A 6,685-nucleotide genomic window follows, 5' to 3' on the forward strand; every position below is an offset into this window, starting at 1 on the left:
TGCAACGCTGGTCGGCGCATCGGGAGCTAAGTAAAAAACTCAAAAGTAAACTTCATTCAGAGTATTAGTAAGATACAACAAAAGATATTACATCTTCAATTCCACATCAGCTGTTGTATTCAACTTTGTTTTGCTTAAGTGAAATAGTTTGGTTTGAACAGTTTCTTAGAAATGGTAAAAAGTGAGGAAATGATGTAAATTTTGGTAAGTTATCGCGTTCAAAATTGATCTCAGAATTCAATAAACAAACGATTAAATATAATCAAGATCGATTTAATGGGTAAAGAACAAAAAACAATTTAAAAGCTTGTTATAACTACGTTTTAACAACTTCAAAAAATGAAATCAACCTGTGGTGACACTGCTGGAAACGCTTTCGTCAGAGCGCACATCGGTGGCATCATCTGCACCGTCTGTTACCACGGCAACAACAGTCACCAAGTAATCGGTGTTTGCATCGAGGCCAGTAATGTCTCCTTCTTTTGCTGGGCTAGCTGCATCCACTTCTCCACATTCAAATGAGGTTCCGCTTGCGACAGGCGTGCAATAGATGCGATACTTCTCGAGCGAAATCGAAGAGTCGTCGAATTGCCAACTCACTTTCAAGCTGCTTGATCGAACGTGCGATACTGCAACGCTGGTCGGCGCATCGGGAGCTAAGTAAAAAATCAAACGTAAACTTCATTCAGAGTATTAGTAAGATACAACAAAAGATATTACATCTTCAATTCCACATCAGCTGTTGTATTCAACTGTTTTTGCTCAAGTGAAATAATTTGGTTTGAACAGTTTGTTAGAAATGGTAAAAAGTGAGGAAATGATGTAAATTTTGGTAAGTTATCGCGTTCAAAATTGATCTCAGAATTCAATAAACAAACGATTAAATATAATCAAGATCGATTTAATGGGTAAAGAACAAAAAACAATTTAAAAGCTTGTTATAACTACGTTTTAACAACTTCAAAAAATGAAATCAACCTGTGGTGACACTGCTGGAAACGCTTTCGTCAGAGCGCACATCGGTGGCATCATCTGCACCGTCTGTTACCACGGCAACAACAGTCACCAAGTAATCGGTGTTTGCATCGAGGCCAGTAATGTCTCCTTCTTTTGCTGGGCTAGCTGCATCCACTTCTCCACATTCAAATGAGGTTCCGCTTGCGACAGGCGTGCAATAGATGCGATACTTCTCGAGCGAAATCGAAGAGTCGTCGAATTGCCAACTCACTTTCAAGCTGCTTGATCGAACGTGCGATACTGCAACGCTGGTCGGCGCATCGGGAGCTAAATAAAAAATCAAACGTAAACTTCATTCAGAGTATTAGTAAGACACAACAAAAGATATTACATCTTCAATTCCAAAACAGCTGTTGTATTAAACTGTTTTTGCTCAAGTGAAATTGTGTGGTTTGAACAGTTTGTTAGAAATGGTAAAAAGTGAGGAAATGATGTAAATTTTGGTAAGTTATCGCGTTCAAAATTGATCTCAGAATTCAATAAACAAACGATTAAATATAATCAAGATCGATTTAATAGGTAAAGCATAAACAAGATAAAGCAACATACTACTTTCATAAACATACTGTAAAGATTTGAAAAATGAAATCAACCTGTGGTGACACTGCTGGAAACGCTTTCGTCAGTGCGCACATCGGTGGCATCATCTGCACCGTCTGTTACCACGGCAACAACAGTCACCAAGTAATCGGTGTTTGCAACGAGGCCAGTAATGTCTCCTTCTTTTGCTGGGCTAGCTGCATCCACTTCTCCACACTCAAATGAGGTTCCGCTTGCGACAGGCGTGCAATAGATGCGATATTTCTCGAGCGAAATCGAAGAGTCGTCGAATTGCCAACTCACTTTCAAGCTGCTTGATCGAACGTGCGATACTGCAACGCTGGTCGGCGCATCGGGAGCTAAGTAAAAAACTCAAAAGTAAACTTCATTCAGAGTATTAGTAAGATACAACAAAAGATATTACATCTTCAATTCCACATCAGCTGTTGTATTCAACTTTGTTTTGCTTAAGTGAAATAGTTTGGTTTGAACAGTTTCTTAGAAATGGTAAAAAGTGAGGAAATGATGTAAATTTTGGTAAGTTATCGCGTTCAAAATTGATCTCAGAATTCAATAAACAAACGATTAAATATAATCAAGATCGATTTAATGGGTAAAGAACAAACAACAATTTAAAAACTTGTTATAACTACGTTTTAACAACTTCAAAAAATAAAATCAACCTGTGGTGACACTGCTGGAAACGCTTTCGTCAGAGCGCACATCGGTGGCATCATCTGCACCGTCTGTTACCACGGCAACAACAGTCACCAAGTAATCGGTGTTTGCATCGAGGCCAGTAATGTCTCCTTCTTTTGCTGGGCTAGCTGCATCCACTTCTCCACATTCAAATGAGGTTCCGCTTGCGACAGGCGTGCAATAGATGCGATATTTCTCGAGCGAAATCAAAGAGTCGTCGAATTGCCAACTCACTTTCAAGCTGCTTGATCGAACGTGCGATACTGCAACGCTGGTCGGCGCATCGGGAGCTAAGTAAAAAATCAAACGTAAACTTCATTCAGAGTATTAGTAAGACACAACAAAAGATATTACATCTTCAATTCCAAAACAGCTGTTGTATTCAACTGTTTTTGCTCAAGTGAAATTGTGTGGTTTGAACAGTTTGTTAGTAATGGTAAAAAGTGAGGAAATAATGTAAATTTCGGTACTTTATCGTGTTCAAAATTGATCTCAGAATTCAATAAACAAACGATTAAATATAATCACGATCGATTTAATAGGTAAAGCATAAACAAGATAAAGCAACATACTACTTTCATAAACATACTGTAAAGATTTGAAAAATGAAATCAACCTGTGGTGACACTGCTGGAAACGCTTTCGTCAGTGCGCACATCGGTGGCATCATCTGCACCGTCTGTTACCACGGCAACAACAGTCACCAAGTAATCGGTGTTTGCATCGAGGCCAGTAATGTCTCCTTCTTTTGCTGGGCTAGCTGCATCCACTTCTCCACATTCAAATGAGGTTCCGCTTGCGACAGGCGTGCAATAGATGCGATATTTCTCGAGCGAAATCGAAGAATCGTCAAATTGCCAACTCACTTTCAAGCTGCTTGATCGAACGTGCGATACTGCAACGCTGGTCGGCGCATCGGGAGCTAAGTAAAAAATCAAACGTAAACTTCATTCAGAGTATTAGTAAGATACAACAAAAGATATTACATCTTCAATTCCAAAACAGCTGTTGTATTCAACTTTTTTTGCTCAAGTGAAATTGTGTGGTTTGAACAGTTTGTTAGAAATGGTAAAAAGTGAGGAAATGATGTAAATTTTGGTAAGTTATTGCGTTCAAAATTGATCTCATAATTCAATAAACAAACGATTAAATATATTCAAGATCGATTTAATGGGTAAAGAACAAAAAAACAATTTAAAAACTTGTTATAACTATGTTTTAACAACTTCAAAAAATGAAATCAACCTGTGGTGACACTGCTGGAAACGCTTTCGTCAGAGCGCACATCGGTGGCATCATCTGCACCGTCTGTTACCACGGCAACAACAGTCACCAAGTAATCGGTGTTTGCATCGAGGCCAGTAATGTCTCCTTCTTTTGCTGGGCTAGCTGCATCCACTTCTCCACATTCAAATGAGGTTCCGCTTGCGACAGGCGTGCAATAGATGCGATATTTCTCGAGCGAAATCGAAGAGTCGTCGAATTGCCAACTCACTTTCAAGCTGCTTGATCGAACGTGCGATACTGCAACGCTGGTCGGCGCATCGGGAGCTAAGTAAAAAATCAAACGTAAACTTCATTCAGAGTATTAGTAAGATACAACAAAAGATATTACATCTTCAATTCCACATCAGCTGTTGTATTCAACTGTTTTTGCTCAAGTGAAATATTTTGGTTTGAACAGTTTGTTAGAAATGGTAAAAAGTGAGGAAATGATGTAAATTTTGGTAAGTTATCGCGTTCAAAATTGATCTCAGAATTCAATAAACAAACGATTAAATATAATCAAGATCGATTTAATGGGTAAAGAACAAAAAACAATTTAAAAGCTTGTTATAACTACGTTTTAACAACTTCAAAAAATGAAATCAACCTGTGGTGACACTGCTGGAAACGCTTTCGTCAGTGCGCACATCGGTGGCATCATCTGCACCGTCTGTTACCACGGCAACAACAGTCACCAAATAATCGGTGTTTGCAACGAGGCCAGTAATGTCTCCTTCTTTTGCTGGGCTAGCTGCATCCACTTCTCCACATTCAAATGGAGTTTCGCTTGCGACAGGCGTGCAATAGATGCGATATTTCTCGAGCGAAATCGAAGAGTCGTCGAATTGCCAACTCACTTTCAAGCTGCTTGATCGAACGTGCGATACTGCAACGCTGGTCGGCGCATCGGGAGCTAAGTAAAAAACTCAAAAGTAAACTTCATTCAGAGTATTAGTAAGATACAACAAAAGATATTACATCTTCAATTCCACATCAGCTGTTGTATTCAACTTTGTTTTGCTTAAGTGAAATAGTTTGGTTTGAACAGTTTCTTAGAAATGGTAAAAAGTGAGGAAATGATGTAAATTTTGGTAAGTTATCGCGTTCAAAATTGATCTCAGAATTCAATAAACAAACGATTAAATATAATCAAGATCGATTTAATGGGTAAAGAACAAAAAACAATTTAAAAGCTTGTTATAACTACGTTTTAACAACTTCAAAAAATGAAATCAACCTGTGGTGACACTGCTGGAAACGCTTTCGTCAGAGCGCACATCGGTGGCATCATCTGCACCGTCTGTTACCACGGCAACAACAGTCACCAAGTAATCGGTGTTTGCATCGAGGCCAGTAATGTCTCCTTCTTTTGCTGGGCTAGCTGCATCCACTTCTCCACATTCAAATGAGGTTCCGCTTGCGACAGGCGTGCAATAGATGCGATACTTCTCGAGCGAAATCGAAGAGTCGTCGAATTGCCAACTCACTTTCAAGCTGCTTGATCGAACGTGCGATACTGCAACGCTGGTCGGCGCATCGGGAGCTAAGTAAAAAATCAAACGTAAACTTCATTCAGAGTATTAGTAAGATACAACAAAAGATATTACATCTTCAATTCCACATCAGCTGTTGTATTCAACTGTTTTTGCTCAAGTGAAATAATTTGGTTTGAACAGTTTGTTAGAAATGGTAAAAAGTGAGGAAATGATGTAAATTTTGGTAAGTTATCGCGTTCAAAATTGATCTCAGAATTCAATAAACAAACGATTAAATATAATCAAGATCGATTTAATGGGTAAAGAACAAAAAACAATTTAAAAGCTTGTTATAACTACGTTTTAACAACTTCAAAAAATGAAATCAACCTGTGGTGACACTGCTGGAAACGCTTTCGTCAGAGCGCACATCGGTGGCATCATCTGCACCGTCTGTTACCACGGCAACAACAGTCACCAAGTAATCGGTGTTTGCATCGAGGCCAGTAATGTCTCCTTCTTTTGCTGGGCTAGCTGCATCCACTTCTCCACATTCAAATGAGGTTCCGCTTGCGACAGGCGTGCAATAGATGCGATACTTCTCGAGCGAAATCGAAGAGTCGTCGAATTGCCAACTCACTTTCAAGCTGCTTGATCGAACGTGCGATACTGCAACGCTGGTCGGCGCATCGGGAGCTAAATAAAAAATCAAACGTAAACTTCATTCAGAGTATTAGTAAGACACAACAAAAGATATTACATCTTCAATTCCAAAACAGCTGTTGTATTAAACTGTTTTTGCTCAAGTGAAATTGTGTGGTTTGAACAGTTTGTTAGAAATGGTAAAAAGTGAGGAAATGATGTAAATTTTGGTAAGTTATCGCGTTCAAAATTGATCTCAGAATTCAATAAACAAACGATTAAATATAATCAAGATCGATTTAATAGGTAAAGCATAAACAAGATAAAGCAACATACTACTTTCATAAACATACTGTAAAGATTTGAAAAATGAAATCAACCTGTGGTGACACTGCTGGAAACGCTTTCGTCAGTGCGCACATCGGTGGCATCATCTGCACCGTCTGTTACCACGGCAACAACAGTCACCAAGTAATCGGTGTTTGCAACGAGGCCAGTAATGTCTCCTTCTTTTGCTGGGCTAGCTGCATCCACTTCTCCACACTCAAATGAGGTTCCGCTTGCGACAGGCGTGCAATAGATGCGATATTTCTCGAGCGAAATCGAAGAGTCGTCGAATTGCCAACTCACTTTCAAGCTGCTTGATCGAACGTGCGATACTGCAACGCTGGTCGGCGCATCGGGAGCTAAGTAAAAAACTCAAAAGTAAACTTCATTCAGAGTATTAGTAAGATACAACAAAAGATATTACATCTTCAATTCCACATCAGCTGTTGTATTCAACTTTGTTTTGCTTAAGTGAAATAGTTTGGTTTGAACAGTTTCTTAGAAATGGTAAAAAGTGAGGAAATGATGTAAATTTTGGTAAGTTATCGCGTTCAAAATTGATCTCAGAATTCAATAAACAAACGATTAAATATAATCAAGATCGATTTAATGGGTAAAGAACAAACAACAATTTAAAAACTTGTTATAACTACGTTTTAACAACTTCAAAAAATAAAATCAACCTGTGGTGACACTGCTGGAAACGCTTTCGTCAGAGC

This window comes from Clavelina lepadiformis, chromosome 1 (assembly GCF_947623445.1).
Source record: "Clavelina lepadiformis chromosome 1, kaClaLepa1.1, whole genome shotgun sequence".
Lineage (NCBI taxonomy): Eukaryota > Metazoa > Chordata > Ascidiacea > Aplousobranchia > Clavelinidae > Clavelina > Clavelina lepadiformis.